The sequence below is a fragment of the Chelonoidis abingdonii genome, chromosome 2 (assembly GCF_003597395.2).
Source record: "Chelonoidis abingdonii isolate Lonesome George chromosome 2, CheloAbing_2.0, whole genome shotgun sequence".
NCBI classification, from domain to species: Eukaryota; Metazoa; Chordata; order Testudines; family Testudinidae; genus Chelonoidis; species Chelonoidis abingdonii.
The window spans coordinates 270,192,724-270,220,612 of record NC_133770.1 but is presented as its reverse complement, the minus strand read 5'-3'; the positions used below and the strand labels follow the sequence as shown (position 1 = coordinate 270,220,612).

Sequence of the window (27,889 nt, the reverse complement as noted above, 5' to 3'; positions counted from 1 at the left end):
TAAAAAAGGTACCTCTGTCTTCCTTTTACATGATGCATTTTAAACAACATTTGTAGTCTAGACGGATCACTTCTTCTGTCACCTGCGGGGAGAGAACATAGCAGCCACTTTACATAGCCACCAGCACCACAAACAGTTTAGGAGCATATGGAACTCAGCTAACCCTGTTTCCAGTGCTCAGCCCAAGTAGTTGGGCTCAGTGCTAGTAGCCTAGACTAGAGGATGGGGAAGGAGATGAATCCTTAATGCCAAGTGGTAGAATAGTAATAGTCTGTGAGGCCTCTACACCAGTCTTAGGAAGCTCTTGCTCAGCTAGTCCCTGTGGCATCCTGAGGGTTCACACCCTCTCCCTGCACAACACAACCACAGCGGCTTCACTGGAGGCCAGGTTCTCTGGGTTTGGGATTAACGGCCTGAAAATCTCCCATTGACTTCAGTAGGACTTGAATCAATCCATAAGTATAGAAGAGTAACACCTAATGCAAGCAAATGGTGATACAGAACAGCTGAAAAAAGTCATGAGCTGCCAGTATTTTCAGTGACATTATTGGAGACTAGCTTCTAAAAAAAATTAAATCAGTTGACGCATTAACAGTAGATAAGGTAAAAAGGAGAAATCTTCCTTTTAGCAGGGTGAACTTGTTAATATAAATTCACCTATGAAACTGATGCCAATTAAACTTGTTAAATGTTTGGTCTGGGAAGGGCACTGGCAACACAGAACATAATCATCTCGAAGCAGGAATGCTGAGACAGTTAACTCCACTAGTAACAATAGGCATTGAGATTATATATAAAGAACTTGGTTATTTTGCTCCACAGCTATCTACTTCTCATAGATTCTCACCCTGGCGATATAGTCAGTGTGCAGGAATTAATAGCAATTTGGAGTCATGTTTATAAATACTAGCACTAAATTTCAATCATATGTGTAATTAATAAACACATTAAGTCACTAGCGTTCAACTATGGATGCAGAAATTTGCAAATAAGGACCTGATTTTCCTCTAACTTACATCTGTGTAAATTGAGTGTTACACTAGTGTAAAATCGATATAAATCAGAGGAGCAGATCATAAATGCTAATCAACCCTGGTTAATACTTAGAGCCAAATTCTCTGCTGACATAACTGCAGTAAAGTCAATGAACTATGCAAGCAGAAAATTTGACCCTTAGTTTTTAATTTCTTTAGAAAAATGTGGCATTTGATGGAGAATCATTTTGAAAATTGTTTGTTTAGGTTTTTCAGTCTTTGGGAAATCTTTGTCACTGTATCCTGAAAACTAAATAATAACAAATTTAAGTATCTGTGTATGATGAGACATTATATAAAGGACACGCTTCAGCTCTCTCCATCTCAGATGCTGTAAGCACATAGGGGCATAATGGTCTGGAATGCACATCCTGGAAAAGGCCCTATACATCATTTGCAGCTATGCACATCTATTAAAGCTGAATTAAACATTTTGACTTTAATCAAAAACATGACTCCCATAACATGCATGGTAATGGCCAGGTGAATTCCTGAGACTGAGAATGCATCCACTGATTTCATCAATTAATATCGTTGGGGTGCTAAAACATGGGCTAAACAAAATAAATATTCAATTTCCAAACAATGGAAAGCTAGTAACATCAACATATTTTAAAATATTTTGTTATGTCTTAGAGGAAGAATTTTTAAAATCAGAAAGAAAACTATTTTGAAACTTAAATATTTGGCTTTAATACTTTCTGCAGCAGAATGTTTTAACACCACTGATTTTACATTAGAGCAGGGGAATGAGAACTGAAACTTTTGAGGCCTGATTCTCCATTCTGGCTAAGCTCCACTCCATACACGAACAGTGAGGGGAAGTAAAGCTGGGGATGTAAATACTGTCTAACATTAAACAGAGTTAAATAAGGTTTGGGGTTTGATATATAGAGACTTCAGCCTACCTAGTACTATGGCAAAGACACTCATTAAATATTTTAACCTTTTATTAAAAATCAAGAAAAGAAGGAAAAACACTGAAAGTATTTGAAATGTAAAGTATTGAGGAAGGCTTTCATTCTGACCACACTCCTTGTTCCCTCTCCCTTTAGTTGGAGAGAGTTTTTAGAAGGAACAAAACCCTTGCTTGACAGTCTCTTAGCTGGAATCAAAAGTGGTAATAACGGTCCTTTGGAGGAAAAGAGAAATAGTTAATTGAGATGGGTTGGAGGAGCTGTTGTTTCTGTTGTTAAACTCCCATCAAGTTTTATCCCTGGTGATGTTTTGGATTCATCTGGAGCTGGTAAAGGAGATGATGTTATCTGGGTCCTTCTCGCTGGCCAGATTTGGTCAGAGTTTTTTTCAGGATTGAGATGAAGAAGGTCCAGGGTCCCAAGAGACAGTGGGGTTGGAAGCCATGATGCTGAAACTAACTCCAGTAGCTACCATTTGTTCTTCCACCTTTTCTCCCCAAAGAACTTAATAAGGGAGTGATGGGTGGAACAGTTCACTCCCTCATTATTTTGTCCATTGATTAGGCTTAATATTTGACAAACTAATTTTGGTTTATTAATTGCCAGATTTACATTTTTTTTGTTTAATAAGCAAGATTTTAACACATTTTTGAGTTATATTAGTAGGTCTTTTCGTTTAAACTAATTTAGTTTTTCTGTCTTTTTTGTACTTTTTTATTAACATTTATGATTATAGGTTATTGTGACATTTTATGAATTTCTATATACTTTTTATAGTTGAGTTTATAAATGAGGGTAAATTTGTCAGACTAATTATAACAACAGTACAAGTTAGAGTAGGCTCAGGGTTGCTCTAAATTGCATCCAACTTCACAGGCACATTCCAGCAGCCAGAAATAGCCACTTCAGACATGCCCCATTTTCACTAGGAGTACTTTCAGTCCTTGGTGATAGGAAGGTTCATGTCAGAACCAATACTGGCTTTATACCACCAAAGGATTTCCCTTATGCCAGGTGAATTTCCTGGTGACTGATTTTCCTGGCTTTATTGCCCTTTTATGCTGGTGGGGCAGTGGAAACAGAATATAGGAGAACAAAATAGCAGGTGCTACTGACTCACAGTGTGACCTTAGGGAAATCACTTGATTTCAGTCTGTGTGCCTCAGGTTCCCAATTTTTAAAATGAATATCATAATATTTACCAACTTCCTAGGAGTGCTAAATTAGATTAAATTAATACAAGCAATATGCTTTGAGATCTTTGAAAGAATGATCTCATAAACGAAAAGTATTATTAGCTTCAAGTGATGTTGTGATATCTATAAAACAGTATTTATTATTTATGTAGTACATTGTCAATACAGAATCAAGAAAGGGATGCTATTTAATGTTTGTTGTTTCCTCTAAAGTTATTTATTGAGCTTTCATACCTGAGTATATGGATACATGAAAGTTTAGCAGGAAACAGCTTGATATAATTAATTGATTTATCCAATTAACAATTCAAATTGCAGAAGCATTGTTCTGTATGCAGAATGTTTTCCTTTTCCATATGTTCTGCAGCTTAGATTAGAATTTTAATTGAATTAAATGGTTTGTATGCAAAACTAATAAACATCGACTTACATTTACCTCATTTTCTATATTAGAACTTTAGAAAAGGACTGTCAAGGAGTTTGAAAATTCATCTGTAATGCTATTATGATTTGACAATGTTTAGAAGTGCCTAACGATTATTTAAATATTGATTGTATCAAGGTTGGTTCTATTCACTGATCTTTTAAATTCTTTATAATTCCTAGGCACATACATTTATATATAAAGTAAAATATACTTATGTACCACTTACTAAAGTAATAAAAGTTATCTCGCTCTCCTTATTTTGGCAGAACCCATGTTATTACAATAAAAGATCTGTCAGGATTTTCACAACAATGTCCTCATTTCAGTAGTTTAACATTTTATATTATGACATTTTCTCTATTCACATGCACCAAATAAAGCAAACTAAAGAGCTGACACAGTTATTACATTTAAGAGTGAACATGTTTAAATGAAGTCAGTTTTGACCTAAATAAAAAGCGCTCTTGTACATACTTCACAGAAATTATTCATGCTAGGCAAAGGACTGATTTTTGCAGTACACGCTTTTTGTTTTGCCACTGCTCCATTTCACGACATTACAATACAAAAACTGTACTTTTAGGCTTCCTCTCCTTCCTCCCTCAGAACAACTTGTGGCCAGTGATGTGGGGCTGCAGCTATACTGGAGGGGAGGGAATAGTGAGGTGGGCCTGTACAAAGTCCACCAGATTTCTTTCTTCACATGAAAACTACAATTATGGCATCTTAAAATACTGCAAGTGGCTAGTCACACAGAAATTTTAAACTGTTTTAAATTAAAAAAAAAACTATTTTTGCATTTCATGGACATTGTCTTATGAACAAGAATTTGTTTCAAAAAGATTCTTAACTCCCCATCCCCAAGACAGAGAAAGACTCAATCAGTTTTCTTTGGATTTCAGTACCCCATCCTCTTGATTCTTGGTCTCCGTTTCTGGCTTTCTTGTACCATCTCCTCAGTACAAAATTCAGGAGCTCTCTTTCACTATCAGCTTTGTTGCCAAGGCCTGGTCTACTCTGGGGGGGGAGGGAAATGAGCTAAGATACGCAACTTCAGCTACGAGAATAGCGTAGCTGAAGTCAATGTATTTTAGATCGAATTAAAATTACTTACTTCGCGTCCTCATAGCACTGGATCGACAGCCATGGCTCCCCTGTTGACTTTGCTTCCAACTCTTGCACTGCTGGAGTTCAGCAGTTGACAGAAGAGTGATCGGGGATTGATTTATTGTGTCTACACTACACATGATAAATCAATCCCCAATAGATCGATCGTTACCTGCCGATCCGGCCAGTAGTGTAGACGTACCCCAAGAGAGTTGACATCCTTTAATACAGTATTGCCACTCTTTAAGCAGCCTCTGGAGGGTGCTAGAGAAATAGTCTGTATCATGATTACATGGACTATATTGTTCATTTCCAACTGCAAAGTAAACCAAGCATTGTTAAAATTGTCCCATTTTTATATTCTCATCTTTTCACATCATTCTCTCATCACTCCAAAACTGTTTCTGCCTATTCTTTCTCATGTAAAGGCCTTCCTGTCAATATGAGCAAATGACATAAAGTTTCTATACTTGTCAAGATGCAACCATATGCAATTATGTGTAAAGTTAACATTCTCCCATGTTAAAGATAAATCTGCACAGTTGCCTTACCTGTATGCAAGTATAAAAATTATTTGAGAAACAAGTCTTTGTGTTGTAGGAGCTTGATAAAAACTGTTAGGACTAGAATATAAACACAGATGATTTCCCTTATATTTTTGCTTTTTAAAGTGAACTTACTTTTCATAGAAGGTAGCAGACTGAAGTCCTATATTTATCCACAGAACAAGTGCAACAGACTATGTTGTTTAGGGTAGTGACTGTGATAATTACATGGTGTACAGCACCTAGCACCATGGAGCCCTCATTCTGTTTGGGGTCTTTAGGGATACAATAAACAAAATAATAGCAAAGGCAGCAGCATTACAGTCTTCACCCATGTTGCCCTCTAGTGTCCTTAAGCCTGTTCTATAGAATTGACCTTCTTAGCTTTCTGCCCATTCTCTGCTACAACTGCTAACTGTGGTAATTTTTAAAAATGTGATCACCTCTCCACCTGGAACCAGACTGAATAGTAACAGTTTTCATTTACCACTAACCTAGGTTTTGATTTGAATCTGTGACCTAGAAGAGGAAGGCTCTGTCTGTGTCTCATTACCAATCTCTGATCTATCCAAAGCCCCAAAATGTGGGTGGATGATGAACACTATTGGCCCTCCTTAGTAAATAATTTCTACACAGAATTCATAGGTTAACACTTATAGGCCTAGAAGTCATATAACAATGTCTTCTGAAAGATGGTGATACATTTTACATACCAAATTAGAATATTGCTGGAATAATAATGTGGGGTCTCAACTATATGAAAGCATTCATACACTTACTTTGTTATGCTATACTTACTTCACATGTTACTATGTTTTTATTACTTTTAGTAAATGTTTTATGATTCCTTGATCTCAGAAAATCATGCACAACAATAAAAATAACAGGATTTAAAATGGGACGGATTGTGTAGCATTCTACTAAAGGGGAACATATAGGCAGATAGCCATTTATGTGACCAACTGTAGAGGATTTTATGACAGGAGGAATAAAACATCCTCTTCAGTCAATACTCAGGAGTTTCCCAGTCTTGACACTTTCTAGGGGTTAAGGCTGTTACAAGTGCTGTCTGTCGGTATTCCCTCTCCTGTTCAGAGCTCCTGAGAGAGTAGGCCTCTACAGATAGTCCTATACATCTAGGAGATTCCTTCAAATCTACAGGCTCTGGGGATAGAATTATCCACTCATTCTGCACAGAGGAGCAACTCTTCCTTCTGATGGTACGTTTTAGGGGAAACCTTCCTTCCTTCTAATCCTTTCCTGCTGTTTTCTTTCAATGAAGAAGATAGTCTGGCCTTGAATTGGATACTTAGCCAAATTCTATTTACTAACATTCTTGGAAGCCAGTGAGATTCCATGGAGCATAAGTAAGATCAGAATTTGGCCAGTGTAATCAAGTTAGGTGCAGTGTGAAGTAAATATTTTAGTAAATTATTTGCAAGGGCTGAGATTTCAAGGCAACAGCATAACACATAGTGTAGTTTTCTTGTTACAATACCAAATAATCACTAGAGAGGAGTCTTGTTTAAGGGTGTCCTGTAGGAGCCTGTGAACAGCTCTTCATTGTACTTTTTGACTCTACATTTTGTTTTTATTAGGATATATATCTGAATGATGCAACCAGCCCCACACGGCATTCATTCTCTTCCTCAGGCACTGTGTCACATTCACAATGCTGCAGCCATGCTTGTAAATGCGTATGTTAGCTTATGCTGATGATAAATGTTGCAGAAGTCCCTGAGGGCATAAACTGTGTCTGGGAGCCAGGGCACTCTGTCAGACAGAGGTTGCATCAATATTTGTAAGTATGGAATGGCGGGTGAGTGTTAACGCAATAGTTTCTCAAGGAGGTTTACATGGGTGTGAGCTGTGAAAAGTCCTGGTTAGAGCTGGTCAAAACTTGGAATTTACAGTCTGAAAAAGTTTTGTTTCAGGTCAATTAAAACTTTTCATTTCTGTTCAATTTATATAATATTATTAGTAATTGGTATTTTAATTAGTGTTCATTTTAAAACTGACATTTTAATTGGTAAGTGGCATTCTGATTGCTACTTGGTTTGGTAACTGGTAGAATATAAAATATAAAATTAAAATATAATATAAAATAATGTAATCTTCCTCTTCTGCCCCTTTTCTTGACTAGGTGGAGTCAGGTCACCAGATCACTCTTTTCCAGGCTTGCCAGTCCCACACTCCCTCAATATCCACTCCGTAGTCCTATTCACAGTCTATCCATCATTTTCTTGGCCATCCTTTTGTTCTGCGCCCATGAACTTTTGTCTCAAATACCTCCCTTCATCCATCTTTCTTACATGCCCACACCATCTCAGCCTCTTGTTTTGCAGCTTCTCTCTGATACTGTAGAACAATGTTCGCAGTCCTTATGACATCATGCCACACATGGTCCAGCAAAGTTTGCCCTCTAACTGCCCTCAAAGATCTTATTTCAATGGCTTCAGTTCTTCCCAAGTGACTCCTTTTGGTTACCCATGTCTTTGATCCATACAGAAGAGCTGGTCTTACCATGGTTTTATATAGTTGTCCCTAAAGTAGTCTAGGCATCCAAATGTCATAAATCACCCCACTTTTCTTACACTAGACTTCCCCTGTGCTCCTTACCTTGCAAATTTCTGCATTTGCTGCTAATCAACTCCACAGTAATTAAATGCAGAAACCTGATTTAGGTGCTGGCCCTCAATGTTCATATTCATCTGTCTTGGTTCCACGCAAGCCATCAACTTCAGTCTTTTCTTTTCTCATTTTGAGGCCATAGTCTGTTAGTTCTCTATCATAGGCATTAATAATCTGGACCAAATCTTCCTCAATGTCAGCCATTAGTGCAATATCGGCTGAATAGTCTGAATAGATCAACTTTATGCCACCTTTTATTTGGATTTACTTATTTATGAAGTCCATAACAATTTTGAATAATAATGGACTAAGTTCTGGCCCACTTCAAACAGTCATGTATGTCACTCTTTTGTTTATATACTCGTACCAGTATGGACTTTCCCCATTCTATTGGGATTTTCTTTTCCTTTGAAACTGTGCACAGGACTTGTGTGAGCCAGCATACACCAACCTCTCTCAAGGCTTTCATCATTTCTGGCATGACTTTATCTAGACCTACTGCTTTTCCGCATGCCATCTTCAGCTGTGCAGCTTTGATATCGACCTCTGACAAGTCACCAATATCTTTAATTATCAGTTCACACAATGGTAGTGTAGCATATAAAAGGTTTTCCTAATGAAGCAGATCTTCGTGAGAATACTACGTCTCCTGTCATAAACAGGCTTCCCGCTGTATCCTTTACAAATGATATGTTCATTCCATCTTCCTTCCTTATGTTTCTTGTCCACATGATCACATATATTTTTTTCTTGGCAAGCTGAGGGAAGTTGTTCAACTCATTATATGGCTCATATAAAACTGGGATTCTCACCTTTCTGATTGCTTGCTTTGCTGCTCTCTTAGAGGTTCTGTAGGAGGCAACTGCTTTTTCCAAAAAGTTATTTGGCACCATCTTTCTGGCGTCTCTCTTATTTCTTAATCCTTTCTTCACATCTTCATGATGCCATTCTTCAGAAGATTGTGGTCTACCCAGCTTAGTGCATCCACATAGCATCTCAGAGCAATACATTCTTGAAGATACACCATTCCTCTTTTGCTGTTCCAATGTGCATATCTCATGGCTCAAACTTTGTGACTGTCTCCCTAAACTTAACTGCTGTTGTGACATGCAGTTTGAACGACGTGTTGCCAGGTCACGACAGCCACAAATGGTTTGTGTCCCATTTCACTTAGGATAATCTTACAGTCTCTAACCATCTTCCTCTGGTTCATTTGGGCTAGCAAGAAATCTATTTGCGTGCTTAGTCCACTGCTTTGGTATGTGAAAAGGTGACTTTTTCTTTTCTTAAACCAAGTGTTGGCAATCATCTACTGATTGCCAAAATATGTTAATTTTATATTTTTTTGTTTCATAAAATAATTAAATTTAAATTTAAAATAAATTTTGAAATGAAAAGAGATTTCAAAATAAATAATCCAAACTTTTCATTCTGATAAAGTTTTGGAATGTTTTGATTTTATCAAGTTTTTTTTTAATGAAATTTAATTGTAATTGAAACATTCTACATGAACATGTTCATTTTGACTAATCAGCATTTTCCAATAGAAAAATATTTCACTGGAAATTTTGCTACCAGCGCTAGTCCTGCTATATGTTAAAACTGGCCCTTCCCACCATTGTAAGCCAGACATGCAGCTTGTATTACCCACTGGTGAACCTCCCTTCTGAAGCAATGGATTTATTATGCATATGTTAGTCCTCTGTTTACCACATTTGCTGAATTTGGTCCCTGAGTTTTCATGATTTCATTTTTATTGGCATGGAATTCAGCAGTAAAATTTGCTCCAGACTGAAAATTACTATACAAACTAACAGCTAGGAACAATTTTATTTAATTTACAGTTTTTCAAAAATAATATTTACTTGTTTGGGTTTTTAAATGCAAAAGAGTTCTACAGGGGTGAAATTAAGCCCCTTGCCCATACCAAGTTAATGAAGTAAATTTTGTGTGAGGGCAAAGTGTAGAATTAATCAATCCAGCCTATGGACAGGCCTAGAAAAGCCTGATCAGAGCTTTTGCTAGTCAAGCCTGGCACAGAATAGCAATCACAACCCCTCTGCAGCCCCTACTCAGGAGTTTATGGTCACTGGACCTGTGTGAAATGTGATGGCATATCTAATTTAAAAAAACAAACTCCTCCTGTCCCTTCTCCAGCCAACCCTACAGGGTTAAACAGCTGCAATAAGCCGCAACTGTGGCATGCAGCAGTTGAGTCCCTCTGCAGAGCTAGTAGCAGTTTCCCAGTTATATGAGCAAACTAAAAAGTTCCGTCACAAAATTTTTCAGCTTCTTTGACTCCTCTGTATTTAGGGTTTTCTGTGGCTCCTCCATCCCACATTGATTTCTCTAAATGAAGAATGATCAGCCTCTCAGCAGCTTGCACACTTGGATTATAGGAAAGGCTGCTTTAAAAAAAATACAGCAGTGCATCATTGAAATTTTAAGTTATGAACGGCCTATCAACTTGGAGCATCCCATTTTTCCTTGTGCTTTCTTCTCCTCTATATGAATAGAATATATCCATTTGCTGGGCTCTTTAGTGCATTTATCATATAGGATTGAGAAGATACCTGCCAGGAGATATTACTTTTCAGACCACTTATAACAAGAAGACAGACCACTTATTCACAGCACTGACAGACCTTAACTGCAGTTATGCTAATGGACATCACTATAGTGCCATGTACTTGAGTGCAGCTGTAAATTACTTGGTCTTTTCAAATGTTTAAAAATATTTACTATTTAATGCTAAATGTCTTTTTTTCCCCTTCAGAAGTAAAGTCAAATATCAAATTTTAATTGTTTCAGTAGAACTGGTTTGCATAAACTGCCTGATAATTTTTAAAATATGTCCTTCTTAAAGAAATGGAAGAATTTTATATAAAATATTTTAAAAGTATTACAAACTCACGTATGAATTGGGTGAGATGCTCATGTTCTGAAATTTTTCAAACTGAATATCAAAAATTTGTGAAAACACACAGTGCTTCAGTGGGACTTTTACCTCTGTGGGGTCTGTAGGACTGGGTCCAAAGATTTAATTACAACTGAAATTTCTGAGCATACTGTGAATGGAAGCCATTTTAAGGAAAAGTCCCATCTTCACAACTTGAAATGACTTCAGCGGGAGTCTTGAAACATTTAAACTTTCTGATTGTTAACTCATTTGTAACAATAGTAACAGAGTTGCCATGCTGGATCAGACCAGGGATCCATCTACTTCCATATCTTATCTCTGACAGTGGCCAGCACCAGATGTTTAAAAAGAAGGTGCAAGAAATCCCATAGTAGGAAGACGTGGGATAATCTGCCTACCAGGGAAATATCCTACTAATCCTAATAGTTAGAGATTGGCTTAAAGCCTGAAACAAGATGTTTAATATCCCTATGCGAACTCTTTTTTTAGTATGATTACCATTCACATTAAACTATTCATTTGTAGTGATTTACAAAGATGTGCAAACATTATTATCCCCATCTGACAGATGAAGAAACTGTGACACATATAGATTAAGGTCAGGATAGAGACTGGATTGCTTTTGTGTAACCAGTGACACAAATTAAGGTCCCAGTGCTACAAGTGACCCTGTTCAGACAAACTCCTGCGGAGAACCCTAATGGGGTGTGCCTGTGCAGTCACTTGCAGAATCAGGGCCTATGTTATGTCTCAGCAAAATGGCTGGTACAAGCAATAGGTTCAGAAATGCCATCTGTAACCTGGAACCTTTTAAAATACATTACTTAATTTATATGTGGTCATAATTCACCCCATGAGCCCAGTCCTTTGAAAAGCTGAGAGCTTTCTAAGAGAAGGTGCTCTACATGCCTGAGTCCCATGTGAACTTTTTCATTGTGCTACAGAAGAAGCTGTGTTTTGGTTTCTTTGTTCCACAAAACAAAATGTGTGCAGGTTTCCTTGATTTCACGATGGAAGTTCCATAATGGTGGATACCAGCTGAGGTTAGAATCTTTCATTCTAAAGTATTTTGGTAAATTACTGGGAAGACTTTCTGCTGGCAGATATGACTTCATATTCCTCATATTTTTCTGGTCCTGACAGTAGACTGGAGCAAAGCTATTCACAAGGATCTTGGGAAGGCAGAGCAGAGAACAGGGTTAGAGGGGACAGCAACAGCATGGGTCTTTGTGTGGGAATGATTGAAAATGGGAAGCAAAGTTGAATAATACCTATGTCTGGCTGCAATATGTATCTAGGAATAGTGTGGTTGTGGGTAGAATCTATTGCTTTGTGTGTGCAAAACATGAGGTTCAGATTAGAGCAATGTGAAATTATAGTCCTGCCTTTGTCAATGGCATTAATGGCTCATCCCTGAAAAAAAGGATAATGTAAACAAACACTTCAGCAGTGAAGTGCACCAAAGAGCGATCAGTTTTGAAAAATTCCCTATGGCTGCTATCTTAGATAACTATATATTAGTACCTCAGAACAGAGGTTTTGCAGCACTGAAGCAAGCAAAAGGCAGTCTGTTGCCAAATTGTTTGCTTTTGTATACCCGATGGCAAAAGGTGAAATTCCATGTACTAACTTTCTTCATATAGCTGTCACAGAGTAGATTTGGGACAAGCATACATAACACAAATGAGATGTAAGGAGTTCACTGATATCATAAGACAAATAGTAAAACATAAAATGATAACTGCCATGAAGCAGACTCACTACTTTTTATTATTCATCGATGGTTCTATGGACTCAAATGACTTAGAAATGATATATGTACTGTGTATAACATTGGATTGCCAAATGTTAAGTTATTGGGCCTACACCATGGTAAGCATAATAATGCTGACATCCTAAAGCACACTCTTCTCACTTTCTCTGTAACACTTGGCATAGATATTAGTAATAAACATGTTAGATTCATGGGAGATGGCACTTTTAACCTGGAAATCAAGAAAGAAGTCATTGCCCTCTTCAAGCAGGTTATAGACCATTTTTATGTCATTGCATTGCCTGAGGCACCGTATGGAGCTGGCAGCTAAACGTGGTTTTTAAAACATTGATTTTGATGATATTGAAAAGCTTAACTTATACCAAACCTCTTAACAGAGATTCTGGAGGAAACCATAACCCAGTCTGAGAAAGTAAATGAAACCTATTGGGTACAGCACAAAAATAGGGCAAGTAAAGCCTTTTATTCAGTTATTTCCAACGGTAGTGCCACATCTTGAAAGCATGGACAGCGAGAAAATAACAACTCTTGTTGATAAAACATGACCCTGTGGCTATTTGAGAACTCTGACAACCTTGACATTTGTGTTGCATCATTTACTAATAATAGAAATAAGTTGATCCATTCTCAAAGCTGGCATTGTCTCTTCAGAAAGATTGTGTTGATTTGTTCTATGTCACGTCACTGCTGGAGAAATTCTCCCATACTCTAGAAAGGATAAAGAATGGAACTTTGTGTGTTGCACTGAATGACTTGTTAGCTGATGCAGAAAAACCCCCAAAGTCAGTAACCTGCAATGGGATCAGACTATAGGGTGATGGTAATGTGCTTAAGAATTTTAGGTCTCACTTACACTGATGACGTAGCAAACTGTGAGAAACAGCTTTGGAGACTTACATAAAGATTTACGTCACTGTGTGAAACTGCTGAATATAAACATTTGGCCAGCCAAGAAACAAGCTCTAGAAGAACATGGGGTTAAAGAGCTTGAAAGATTTATTTAACTATATTTGAAATAGTGTTAAAATTATATAACGTTGATGGTTCCCAGTTAGCCATTTGAGATTTATTCAGAAGTTTTAGACTGAAAAGTCTAACTCAGCTCTCAAGGCAAAATCTTTGTTAATGTGTGCTGCCAAACTGCGAAGATAAATTGCCTAATCTTTATCATATGATTTATATTATCCAGTCATGTCCAGTTTCAACTGCTGTTCTGAAGAAAGGGTTCTTATTTCTCAAGAGGCCGAAATCATGTTACAGAAACAGAATGTTTGAAGAAGTGGTTGAGAATCTGATGCGAATTTGCAGTGAGGGCCCTGAGCCAGACATATATGATCCTAGACTTGTGGTCAACCTCTCTTTTTCTCAGCCAAGCAGACCAAGCATACTATCTTTTAGCAAAAGAACAGCAGAAGCCCTTGTTTCTGAGACAGAGACATATATTTCTCCCTATAAAAAAAAGTATAAAGTTTTAGTCACCTGACTTTATAACTAAATACTTTTGGAGACATCCTTAAAGGTCCATTGACATCGTTATAAAAATTATAATATACTGGGCATGAAATAAAAGTTGATCTTTTACTTATTTTTTCTTCTTTATAAATTGTAACATTGCATATAGTAGATGGTGCATGCCATAGTATTTTGAAAATAATTCTCATAGATTGTATGTGCCTGTAACTGTACAATGGGAAATGAGTTAATTCATGTAAAAGGAGCAAAGAGTCCTGTGGCACCTTATAGACTAACAGATGTATTGGAGCATGAGCTTTTGTGGGTGAATACCCACTTCATCAGATGATGCATCATCATCATCTGAATATGCATCATCATCATCTGAATAAATCTGATGCATCCGATGAAGTGGGTCTTCGCCCACAAAAGCTCATGCTCCAATACGTTTGTTAGTCTATAAGGTGCCACAGGACTCTTTGCTGCTTTTATAGATCCAGACTAACACAGCTCCCCCTCTGATACTCAAGTTAATTCATGTTATACTACAATGAAAGTTAAATTTTAAAGTACCTAAATGGGTGATAAATGTTCACAGTAAGTGGCAGAAAACAGGTCTCACGTTTCAGATAAAATTTTCCTGTGTGATAAAATCAAGCACCTAAAAATTTTTACTGCAAAGCATAGCACTTGTGTAAAATATTCACCTGAATAAATTAAATTGCAATGATTATTAACTAGATGACCATTAATTTTCTTCATGTATGTCAGCAGTTCTTAACCAGGGGTCCGAGGCCGTCTGGTGGGCCACAAGCAGGGTTCAGGGGATCTGCCAAGCAAGGCCAGTATTAGACTTACTGGGGCCCAGGACAAGTATCAGAGGGATAGCCATGTTAGTCTGGATCTATTCACCCACGAAAGCTCATGCTCCAAAACGTCTGTTAGTCTATAAGGTGCCACAGGATTCTCTGGGGCCCAGGACAGAAAGCCAAAGCTCCACCTCCCCGAACCCCACCACCCAGGCCTGAAGCTGAAGCCTGAGCAGCTTAGCCATGCAGGGGCCACTGTAGCTTGGGGTCCTGGGCAATTGCCCTGCTTGCTACCCCTTAATGCTGGCCCATGCAGAAAAACAGTTGTGGCGGCACAGGTGGACCATGGACTTTGTATAGCATGTTGGGGGGACTCATAAAGAAAAAGGTTGAGAACCCCTGATGTATGTAACATTTAAAAGGATTGGTAAAGAAAATACACACATACTCTGTGCGCTATTTGATATTACATTTACAGTGAAACTAATATAATTGCTCTGGAACAACTTATGGTATTTGCTTACTTTAGATTTCAGCAAGCTAGTAATTCATTTTGTCACAAGTTCTCTCTCGGGTCCATGCTACAAGTATGCGTATTTTAACCCCACTGGTACCATATAAAAGTAAAATGTTTTATATTTGTATATGTTTTATTGCACAAGATTTTCAAAACTAAAAAATATCCTCTTGTACTGCAACACATACCAATTGTAATTTTAATACTGAGTTTGAGCCTAATCATGCAGTCCTGACTCAGACAAAACTACTGTTGCAGCCAATGGGAATTCCACTTGAGTCAGGCCCATAGATTTTGGCTATTTACGTTATTGATGGCCTGATCTGCATTCCCTGAATACTCTCGAGTTCTGTTGGCTTCAAATGGGTTCATGTGGAGCTTTAGGTTACAATGAATGCAGGATCAGGTCCACAGTGAGCAATGATATAATCCAGTCAGCACTGACTTGCTAGATGCAAACATTCATGTTTTAAAAACTTCCAAAAAGCTAATTAAAATTTAAAACAAAGAGTGGAACAATAAAAAGGAACAAAGAAGACAGTTTACAACAGAAAAATAGAATAGTTAGCATATGACATTAAGCAGCACGAATCTGTACACTCTCTCCACCTGAAACTCCAGCTGCTGTCAACGAGAGTTTTGACTACACAAGGCTAGGACTGAGTTCTGAACAGATATACTAAAACATAAGGAAATCAGAAATGCTACATAAAAGTGATTTTTAAAATAATTGTGATTACTAACATTTGTTCTGAAACTGAGGTGTTTTTCATTGCTTTCAAATTGTTGGGGTTCACACTGACAAGCAGTGCAGACACAATATAGTAGGTGGGCAACCTGCGGCCAATGGGCCGCACAGGGCCTGTCAGGGTAATCGCTGGCGGGCTGCAAGACAGATTGTTTACATTGACTTTCTGCAGGCATGGCCGCCAGCAGCTTCCATTGGCCGGGAATGGCGAACCGCGGCCACTGGGAGCAGCAGGCGGCTGTGCCTGCAGATGGTCAATGTAAACAAACTGTCTCGTGGCCCACCAACAGATTACCCAGACAGGCTGCATGCGCCCCGCAGGCCACAGATTGCCCACCACTGCAGTACAGTGTGTGCCAATAATTCTACTTAATAATCTAGAATAGTTTCCTAATAATTGATTCTGCAGACCTCACCTACACCAAAACTTACCTTGGCTTCAATGGGGAATTGAATATCTTTAGAGAAGAATCTGGCCTATTGATTATTGTGGGACTCATGTATAAGTAAGGAATGCAGGACCAAGTTCTATTATAAACCCTTAACAAATTGGAAGTCTAATCCTCTAATACCTAAGTAAAACTCCCAATGAAGTCAGTGAACCCACTTTATGCTGCAGTAAGAGATACACATGTCTTTTATGGCTGCCTAAAGCTAGCTGCACCAGTAGACGTGATGCTCAATAGGGAGAGAAAAGATAAAGGGCTTTGTGGATGCAGCACTGCTGGAAGAAGGGAGCACAGAACTTATTTAAATGAGCTTTCTTGCTGCCCCGATGCAGAGCCCTAAACATTTCCAGGCCCTTTCTTTCCCTGCTTTATCCAGCTCTAACACTGTATCTATTCCTTGGGTGGGCGAGCAAGAGGGAGAACCAGGACTAGGTCCCCATAACTTTTTTTAATACACAGGGCATGTGTGAGAATTGCAAGGGGACTGTGTCCTCCATAATCCCCATCCTCAAGTGCTAGAAGGCATTTGGTCTGATGTGTATGCACTGAGCAAAGGGATTGGGCGCAAGCATGTGCAGATATAGAGCCAAGGCAGTTCCTGTGGGCTACGTGCCACAGACAAGCTTTGCTATTCCCAGGGGCTATATGCCACAGATGCCACTAGAGCCAGAATCTGAGATGGCGCCAGTAGGCATTTTGCCTTAGTACATGCCTACAGATCAATACCTTGTTCTGGCAGTAATGTAACTTCACTGAAATGTATTAGCAGTAACTTAAGTGAAATTGATGTATTTCTTCATTGGTATGTACAACACATGTCGTCTCAGCTTGGATCTGTCTCTTTCAACTACATAAACCAGAATATAAATCAATAATTTTAACATCTTTGCCCTTCCAAGATTAGTGGGAAATGTTAATATTTCCATGCTGATACTTGTTGTGTCTGTGTTTTACCCAGCATGTAGGATAGACATGAATAAAATCCCAGACTAATAATATAAACAACTTTTCAGACAAAGTGGAATTGTTTAATACAGTTCATCCTTTCCTTTCATGTTTGTTGTATAAAATTAAGTGTAAAATGATTAATCATTTCATGTTCTCCTTGTAGGGATTCCTGAACATATTAAAATCTGTATATAGAGCACAACAATGAAGCTTATTTTCAAACTCTCAGACATCAGCCTATAAGCATATATCTTCTACTGGAAATGGTGCAATATTTGTCCTTTTTTAAAAAAAAATCTTAAACTATTAAAGCTTATGTATCAATGCAATTTTGCTGCAATACTACTGAAATGTATAAAAAGCATGTTATTCTGATCATTTGAATGTGCACCACCTAAATAGTTAAGTCATAAGTGCCTTGTAAGAGCCCAAGATAGACTGAACATGTAATTATCTTGTTGAAAAGAAACTGTGTAGAGTAACAACGCATTTCATAGCCAGCTCATTTACATTAATAATGTTCTTAAGCAGCTGATATAGCTGTCCTAAACCAAAACATATCCATAAAACTGCTTAAATGCCACATTTTCCTGTTATTTATATTCAGTAGAAGTGATGATTTAAAAGCTCCCAAAGACTTATTGCGGACTCTTGCAGTCTATTTGATTACTGTGAAAGTTTACATCCAAAATGACAGAAACAAACAATCCTGTTCCTATTTAAGTCAATGGGAGTTTGGCATTTACTTCTATTAATATTATTATTCATTATTTCTATTACAGTAGCATTTTCCCAAGGCCCCAAACAGGGCCACGTTGTACTAGGAATCATACAAATCAATAAAATGCCCTTGACACAAAGAATTTACAGTCTAAGGCTCCAATTCTGAACCTGCACTAAGCCTGCTTGTGTAGAAGCAATTGTAGGATCAAGCCTAACTAGATAATTGATTGTAACACAGAAGAGGAGGAAAGAAAGGCAGGAAGATCATAAGTGAAAGGTAATAAGACCCTGTGCTTGTATAGGCTGATCCTCTGTACAACTCAATAGAAGTAGGAGCAGGCTAAGGTTGCCAGGCATCCATTTTTCCACAGGAACACCCGGTCAAAAAGGGACCCTGGCAGCTCTAGTCAGCACCGGTGACTGGGCCATTAAAAGTCCAGTCAGTGGTGTAGCGCAGGTCTGGGACTAAGGCAGGCTCCCTGCCTGCCCTGGTTCCATGAGGTTCCCAGAACCGGCCAGCCCCTAAGAACATAGATGGCCAGGGAGGCTCCATGCACTGCCCCTACCCTGAGTGCCAGCTAAGCAGCTCCCATTGGCCTGGAACCACAACCAATGGGAGCTGTGGGGCAGAGCCTGCAGGCACGAGGGCAGCGTGCAGAGCCTCCCTGGCCACCCATCTGCCTAGGGGCCACAGGGACCTGGTCACCACTTCCTGGGAGCCATGGTAAGCGCAGCTGGGACCCTGCACCTCTTCCCACACCCCAACCCCCTGCTCCAGCCTTGAGCACCCTCCTGCACCCAAACTCGCAGAGTCTGTACCCCGCAACCCCCCTCAAACCGCAAACCCTGCCCCAGCTCTGAGCCCCCTCTTGCACCCCAAACCCTCATCCCTGGCCCCACCCCAGAGCCCAAATCCTCAGCCAGAGCCCTCACCCTCCTGGACCCTAACTCTCTGCCCGGAGCCCTCTCCCGAACCCCTCCTTTCTGGCACCACCAAGGGCCCACACCCCTAGCCCAGAGCTTATACCTCCCCCCGCACTCCAACCCCCGTCCCATCCTGGAGCCCTCTCCTGCACCCCAACCCACTACCCCAGCCCGGCCAAAGTGAGTGAGAGCGAGTGATGGAGGGGGGATGGAGTGAGCAGGCGGTGGGGCCTCAGGGAAGGGACGGAGCAGGGGTGTTCGGTTTTGTGCAATTAAAATGTTGGCAACTCGAGAGCAGGCCCATAAAATTATGACCAAAATATAAACATTGCACTATATATGGAATAAATAAGATAAGACTTTGGAAAGATTCTTTTTCTTGTTTAGTGCTAATGATTTAAAAGTCTGAAGCCACAGATATGTCAACTGAAATATTTACATGCATTGATTTGTACATGAAAACCGATATATTATTCATTTATCTTTGTCCAATTTAAGATCCCAATCCTACAAACATGTACACATGTTAATTTTACTATCATAAGTAATCCCAATTATCTTAATTTAGTACTATAATTAATCTAAAAAGTTGTGTGCAAGAGTTGAAAAATATTTTTAAGAACGTAACTTTTTAACATTGTTCTTGCTTTGTTTTTTTATTGTTGGCGTTTTTATGATAAAAAGACACTTGCGAGATTAGTAAGTCCCAATTTTGACATTTTTATTTTTTGTTTTTTTCTTACAAAAAATTACATCACTTTGCAAAAATATATGATGTTTTTCTTGAGTGATTGTCTACATGGATTGTGTACTCTTGTTGCACATGTATCCCATGTCTTAGATTGGATTATTTTGGCCAGCAGGATCTGCTGGGGCACAACTGCACACTAGGTGATCTTGTCCCCTGAGCCCATCAAAGAGTGGAGTGGGCCCAGCCCTTGCAGTGTCCATCTGCTTTTCTGGAACTCTGGTGTAATTAATGATTATTTAGTGTAGTTACATAATATAATACTTAGTTTGCCTATTAGCATTTTTTAAATCTTTTTTAAAGAAGGTAAATATTTACTGTTTTATTTGATTAGTTTTTCACAGATAATAGAGTACTTGGAGCCATTCCCACCCCCTTGTAAATAGATTCAGGCCATTATGGTGGAAGATAAATCCTGTGTCCTTTTATTAAAATTATGTCCTCCTAAATAATGACAATACAAATTATTGTTCCAGGCTCCTCTAAATAAGTTTGAGGTTTGATTATTAATAATCTGGGGCTGATAATATTAATACTTAGCATGTTAGAGTAAGACTCATTAAGGTCTTATGGTTAAAGCTACTTACCTGAGTGTCTGAGGGTTATTCTTTATCTGCGAAACTTCCGCTGAATTCAATCAGACTCATAGTTCTACTTACAAGATCTGGCCCATTGTCTTTCATTTCCCTTCTCCTTAACATCCAGAAATGAAATGAATGATGAAGGATAAAAATAAAAAGTGGTGATCCTGACTCAGAGGTGACACGTAACTCTTGATAATGGGGAGGGCCAAAATTTTAAAGTTGGGGGGGGCACATGACCACCTCACAGAGGTTTTCAAACTGTGGGGTGCACACCACTAAAGGGGGAGAGGAACGTTTGGAGGGGGCAAGTGGCGACGCCATGCAGAGGGCCAGCAGAGCTCAGTCAGACCAGCTTCGCATGGCTGGGCAGCAGGGTTTGGTTGGACCAGTGCCACGCAGCGGGGGTCAAGGAGAGAGTGCCATCTCCACCCCCTGACTCATCTCAGCGGGCCACCCAGCCTTCCTGGGCTGGGGGGACACAACCAGAAAATCTCCCATATGTCGCCTCTATCCTGACTCCTTGTGGATTACATTTTCAATAATTACCATATCCAAATGAACATTTCATCTTGACAGCATATCATGCATATTAAAATGCTTATGAATCCCTATCAGGTTTAGTGCCTCTACAATCGTAGTTATCTGAAGAAAAGAACACAGACATATTGTAACAGACTGTCAATGTTTGTCTGAAAAAACTCACCCTTTTAGCAGATGTTGAGTCTGCTGGGAAATGGTTCAGTGGGTTCTGCTTAGTTATCCAACCTGGATGTAGAGAGGTGCAGGGAGTGGCTCTTTGGGAAGACTGGATCAAGGTTGTGGGCTGCGCAGTCTTGAGGGACAATTTCTAGCAGTAGTCAAGCCTAGGGAGAATGTTTGAGCTGATCTTTACCATCTTATTGCTGCTTTCTTTAATAACGTCAAATAGAAAAGCAACTGAGTTATACATAGCCTGGATCATATTTATAGAGCAGGTTAGGAAAAGTGCCTGATCTCCATTTATCAAAATTAGGAACTACAAAAGATCACTCATACATTTTTGTGTATGTGCATAGACTCTTCTGTTGCCCTCTACTGATAAGTTAACCAATTGCATTTTGTATTGATTTCCCATCTATAACCTTAATTCAAAATATTTTCTTTCCAATATTTTTAATACAGAGGTGCTTATAGTCTCCTCTTTCTCCAAGGTTTGATCTTGTTGATTATTTTAAAATCATCCTGTCCCATAATGTTATTAGAATAGTTAATGAATAACCTTTTATTTTACATTTCTTGCATGATTTGCACTGTAGCTTATCACCTACACATTGACCTCCAAACTTTCAAGTAAACATGTAAGATCAAAACTTATTCTTAGTATTCATAAATAATCTAAAATGTTTTTTTCCTGGTTTTAAGATCACTTGTATTTTGTGCTTTCATAATCCTTCTCATTTCCATCCCTTCCCTAGTTTTGAAAAATGAATTTCAGCACCATTTGAGTTTTCATGTTATGACCTATGTCATATTTGTGGAAAAAGAAATTTTAAGTGTCACAGGACTGCAGCTGGCAAAAGAAAGCTGCTTCATAATTCATTGTCATGATGACAGGACCAAATCCTGCTATGCTACACAACTCCTGTGGGAGATGCTCATCCAAGAGCAAAATTGGCTCATAAGCAGCATAGAAGAGTTTTTGAATTTTGCTGACTAGTGCTAAGCACCCAGTTGCAGTTCACAGAGTTGTAGGGCAAATTAATTACATTCTGCATCAGTAAGTTGGAATACGTGGAAAAAAGCATCTGCAGGACCAATGTGCAAATGGATGGAGAGAGGGGCTATTAAAATGAACTTCATGGGAAGCACCATGAAGGTTTCCATAATATGGCTGAAGATTTTCTGAATAGTTCATATGAACAACCTCCATTACTGAGATATTCATAACTCTGAGGTTCTACTGTACTACAGAGGTAATAGTGAAACTGACCATGAACCTGCAGAGATTTCTCCCTGTTGCTGTATTGGGCCTATTACACAAAGTGTATTCAAATGCACAAAGCAAAGAAGCAGAAAAAATATTTTTTTGTCTCCTCTTAGTTACAGTTATCAAAAGTGGTATTTGTAGCAATAGTATGTCAATATTTTTAAAGTGATTTGTTTTAAAATGTTTCTTTGGTCAGGAAAACAAACTAAATTTGTTAAAATTATCAAATAGGAGAAAAAGCAAAATAATTCAATGGGGGATCTGGAAATAATCATAGAATCGTAGGACTGGAACTTCTCAAGAGATTATCTAGTCCGTCCCCTGCACTCATGCCAGGACTAAGTATTATCTAGAGACCATCCCTGACAAGTGTTTGTCTAACTTGCTCTTAAAAATCTCCAGTGATGGAGATTCCACAACCTCCCTAGGCAATTTATTCCAGTGCTTAACTACCCTGACAGTTAGGAAGTTTTTTCTAATGTCCAACCTAAACCACCCTTGCTGCAATTTAAGCCTATTGCTTCTTGTCCTATCCACTGAGGTTAAGAACAAATTTTCCCCTACTCCCTGTAACAACCTTTTATGTACTTGAAAACTGTTATCATGTCCCCTCTCAGTCTTCTCTCTTCCAGACTAATCACACACGTTTTTTTCAATATTCCCTCATAGGTCATGTTTTCTAGACCTTTAATCATTTTTGTTGCTCTTCTCTGGACTTTCTCCAATTAGTCCACATGTTTCCTGAAATGTGGTGCCCAGAACCGGACACAATACTCCAGTTGAGGCCTAATCAGTGCAGAGCAGAACAGAAGAATTATTTCTTGTGTCTTGCTTACAATACTCCTGCTAATACATCCCAGAATGATGTTTGCTTTTTTCACAACAGTGTTACACTGTTGATTCATATTTAGCTTGTGATCTACTATGACCCCCAGATCCCTTTCTGCAGTACTCCTTCTTAGGCAGTCATTTCTCATTTTGTATGTGTGCAACTGATAGTTCCTTCCTAAGTGGAGTACTTTGCATTTGTCCTTATTAAATTTCATCCTATTTATTTCAGACCATTTCTCCAGTTTGTCCAGATCATTTTGAATTTTAATCCTATACTCCAAAGCACTTGCAACCCTTCCCAGTTTGGTATTGTCTGAAAACTTTATAAGTGTACTCTCTATGCCAGTGGTTCTCAACCAGGGGAACGCATACTGCAGGGGGTACGCAGAAGTCTTCCAGGTGGTACATCAGCTTATCTACATATTTGCCTAGTTTTACAACAGGCTACATGAAAAGCACAAGTGAAGTCAGTACAAACCAAAATGTAATTTAGACAAATAAGAAAGTAAGCAATTTTTCAGTATAGTGTGCTGTGACACTTTTGTATTTTTATGTCTGATTTTGTAAATAAGTAGTTTTTAAGTGAGGTGAAACTTGGGGTACACAAGACAAATCAGACTCCTGAAAGGGGTACAGTAGTCTGGAAAGGTTGAGAACCACTGCTCTACACCATCATCCAAATTATTGATGAAGATATTGAACAGAACCTGATCCAGAACTGATCTCTGCAGGACACTTGATATGCCCTTCCAGCTTGACTATTCTCTGGGAATGGTTTTTCAAATAGTTATGCACCCTCCTTACAGGAGCTCCATCTAGGTTGTATTTCCTAATTTCTTTATGAGATGGCCATGTGAGATAGTATCAAAAGTCTTACTAAAGTCAAGATATACCAATTTGCCACTTCTCCCCTATTTCACAAGACTTGTTACCCTGTCAAAGAAAGCTGTTAGGTTGGTTTGATATGATTTGTTCTTGAGAAATCCATGCTGACTGTTACTTATCACCTTATTCTCTTCTAAGTCAGACCTGCACAACTCGTAAAGCGGCGAAGCCCATATTACTCCAAAGAAAACAGCTGAGGGCTGAAACCCCCCTGGCCCTGAAGAACCCACCCCCAGCGCCACCGAAACACCCCCCCAAGCACTGCCCACCCTGCGAAAACACCCCCCCTCGCGCCGCCCGCCCTGCGGAAACAAACCCTCCTTCCCCAGCGCCACCCCACTGAATAAGTAGTATTGAACCTTGGTAATATGTTATAGCGAGCCCCTAAGGTACTATAATTAAGGCAAAAGAAAAATATCTTTTTGCTAAAAGTAGAATAAGATCTTCCCCCCACTTTGTAATCAATTGCCCTGTTGAATGAATGAGGTGTGAATGAGGAAGATGTGGAAGGCAGGCATCTCCAGACAGCTGCAATCTTTGGAGAGGGGATGGGAGCCAGACCAGATGAGTAGAATAGGTCAGCCACCGACTTGTAGCTCATCTCCTCAGCCACCCCAGCTCGCCTCCTCAGCCTCCCCTCCCCCTGCCACTGGCTCACCCGCTCACCCCCACCCACCCGCTTTTCGTCCTCTTCACCCCCCACCCCGACGGTCTTCACCTCCTCCTGCTCCCGTCACCGCACCTGCTCGCCTCCTCAGCCCTCCTCCCAGCTGCCGGGCTCACCTGCCCCCGCACTGCCTCCACTTGCTCGACTTCCTCAGCCTCTCTCCTCCGGCTGCCAGCTCACCTTCCCCACCGCCCAGGGTGGCTGCTCGCACCTTCAGAACTCCATCCCCCAAGCTCACCTGCCCCCCCACTCGTCTTACTCAAGCGCCCTCCTTTTTTTTTTTTTTCGCCTTCATCCCTCCGGCTTCACCATACTCATCCTGGCCACTGCCCGGCCCACTCGCCTTCCTCAGCCTCCAAACACCCTGAGCCAGTGATGATGGGGGGGGATGCCAATTCTTAAACACTGGTTCCGTCCTCACCAACAAGTGGGTCATGGACCACCCACCGCCTGCCCCATCCACCCCCCTTCCCCTGTCCCCTGAACTGGCCCCCATCACCAACCCTCCTTCATTCTTGCTGCGCTTCTCCCCTGGGGACCCCTGCCCCATCCAACCACCCTTCTCTCGGTCCCTTGACGCCCTGGACCGCTGGTTCCTGGCTGTCCCCCCCACGCCAATCCACCCTTCCTCTCCTTCCTGGATTGGTCCCCCAGGATCCTTGCCCCCATTAACCCCCGTGTCCCCACTCTGTGACCACCCTGACCCCTATCCACCCCACATCCTGACCTGATCCACCGCCGAACTCCCCTGCCCCCTATTCCAAACACCCTCGCTTCCTGCCCTTCAATCCAACGTCCCCCCCCCCCGCTCCCTGCCCCCCTTCCTGCCCCCTTACCGTGCTGCCTGGAGATTGCTGGCGGTGCTACAGGGAGGCGGAGGCAGAGCGGAGGTGAGCTGGGGCAGGGAGCGGTTCCCATGCACCCCACCCCCGGGCTACCTGCTGCAGCATGGGCAACCCCCGCCTCCCGCCCCAGCTCACCTCCGCTCCGTCTCCACCTCGCTGGGCCTGACCGCGAAGCAGCCGCACTGCTTCTCTGCCCTCCCAGGCTTCCCGCACAAACCGCTGATTCGTGGGAAATGGAGGGAAGGGGGAAAAGGGGGCGGGGCATTCAGGGCAGGTGGAGCGGCGGTGACCTGGGGCCAGCGGCTGGCTCACCTGCCCCCCCGCCACTGCCCGCCCGTTCGCCTCCTCAGCCCTGTCCCTCACCTGCCGCTTGCCTACTCACCCTCCCCCCCACCCCACGGGCCATATGTTGTGCACGCCTGTTCTAAGTGTTTGCAAACTGACTGCTTAATTATTTGCTTCATTATATTTTCTGGGTACTGAAGTTAAACTGACTGGTCTGTAATTCCCCAAATTGTCCTTATTTCCCTTTTTTATAGATTGGCACTATATTTGCCCTTTTCCAATCCCCTGGAATCTCTCCTGTCTTCATGATGATGATTATCTAATGGACAGTGAATATTATTTGAACAAAGATATCACTTTAAATCCTTGGAATTATTCCCATATATATGGAGTGTTGGGGATAAAACGTTTGCTAGAACCTTAATGACTATTTCATCACTTTAATGTTACCCTGGAAATTTTTATGCAAAAAAATCCCAAAGAGATAGAAGGGGATATATACTTAGGAATCTTAAGGCAGCATGAAGACTTCATTTTGTATATAATTTGTTCCTTAGAACATCAGGCAGGCAACTGATTCAAGCTCCAAATGGAAAGCTATGGAGAGGGCTGTGACTGAATATTAAATCATCTTCTCCTTAGCTGAGTTGCTATGGTGATGGCAATGCTGCACAGCTTAATCTGCTGTTTCTATTGCTGCAACAGCTTTGCTGGCGCATATCAGTTATCTATGCACACATGCCATGTACAGCTCTCTAGTGAAACACATAAGAGGAACACATTTTCTAGTGGGATGAAGGACTGAATTTCTATTTCTGTGGTTTAGGTGTAAGGTTGCAGTCTTGCATTTTCAGTGGGGACTCTGATGTCACTGCAAGAGGTGGATGTCTGGGACATTTCCTGATGTGTTTCTGCCTAGCTGTCTATGAATGTATATTTCAATAAATGCACTTGTGCAATATTTTCCAAGTATACAGCACCTTTCATCCAAGGATTTCAAAGTACTTTATAAATACAATGACCCTCTCACACCTGTGATTTACAGAGCTGAGCTGAGAGAGAATATTGGCAATGTCAGGCAGGGGCTGGCTTGATTTTAACTGGCAGAGCACAGTTTGGAGCAATGGAGAAGATGTGGATCTAATCCCACTATTCAGTTAATAAATTAGTAATCTAATTGTTTCTGTATTTAACAACTAGCCGAACAACTTCTATTGGTGCAAAGTAGAAGGTACGTTTGCTCCTGCAGGTTTTGAGAAGCACATCACATTTCACTCTGATGCCTATACGGTTCCCAGAGCACCACAAAAGGATTGATTTCTGAACAGCTATTTTTAAACACTCACTGTTATTTAATATTTATACTACAGCAGCACCCAGAAATCCCAATCAGAATTGGTGTCCCATTGTATTGGGCACAGTCTATGAAAACAAAATCCTCCCCTAAGAAGGGATCTCTGATCCTGTATGCAGACCAGCCCCAATAGACAGCTCCCTAGGTAGAGGCTCCAGAGCTTCCTCCCCCGCGTAGATCATAAGAGTGAAACTCCGATCCTAGAAAAACTGTTCCTCAGTCCAGTAGTCCCACTCAGCTGAGTAAAACTGGGCCCTGGGGCAACTGACATGAAGCATTGAGGAGAGACAGAATACAACAATCTTAGGTACCTTTCAATGTGTTGCTTAAAGATGAAGTGGCAACTCCCCCCTCGGCTGCCTTCCTAGCGGCAAACGAGGGGCCGGGAAATGGTAACTCACTCCCCCCTTTCTTTCCTGCAGCTACTGCCGGGAGAGGCGCCTGCTGCCAAGCACCCACCGGAGGCTGCCGGTGTCGGCGCTGACCTCTCCCAGGGCAGAAGCCGCGCTGGCCTGGCTCTGCAGGGGCGGGGGGGCAGCGCTTCCTTCCAATGGCAGAGCCCGGGGTGTCGCTCCCTGGGCTCTTTGACAGGCGGAGCCGCCG

General features: G+C 40.6%; 1 protein-coding gene and 1 long non-coding RNA gene across 3 annotated transcripts in view; one reads left to right on the top strand and one right to left on the bottom strand.

The window, feature by feature from the left end:
• LOC116814681 (syntabulin) overlaps positions 1–27,889 on the top strand; it is a 116,093-nt gene that overhangs the window by 4,134 nt on the left and 84,070 nt on the right. The window lies entirely within an intron of this gene.
• LOC142046405 (uncharacterized) lies at positions 13–27,766 on the bottom strand. The gene is made up of 3 exons (XR_012655384.1): positions 27,598–27,766; positions 21,157–21,316; positions 13–82 (listed from the first exon to the last, which is right to left on the bottom strand). It is a non-coding gene; the product is annotated as an uncharacterized LOC142046405 (long non-coding RNA).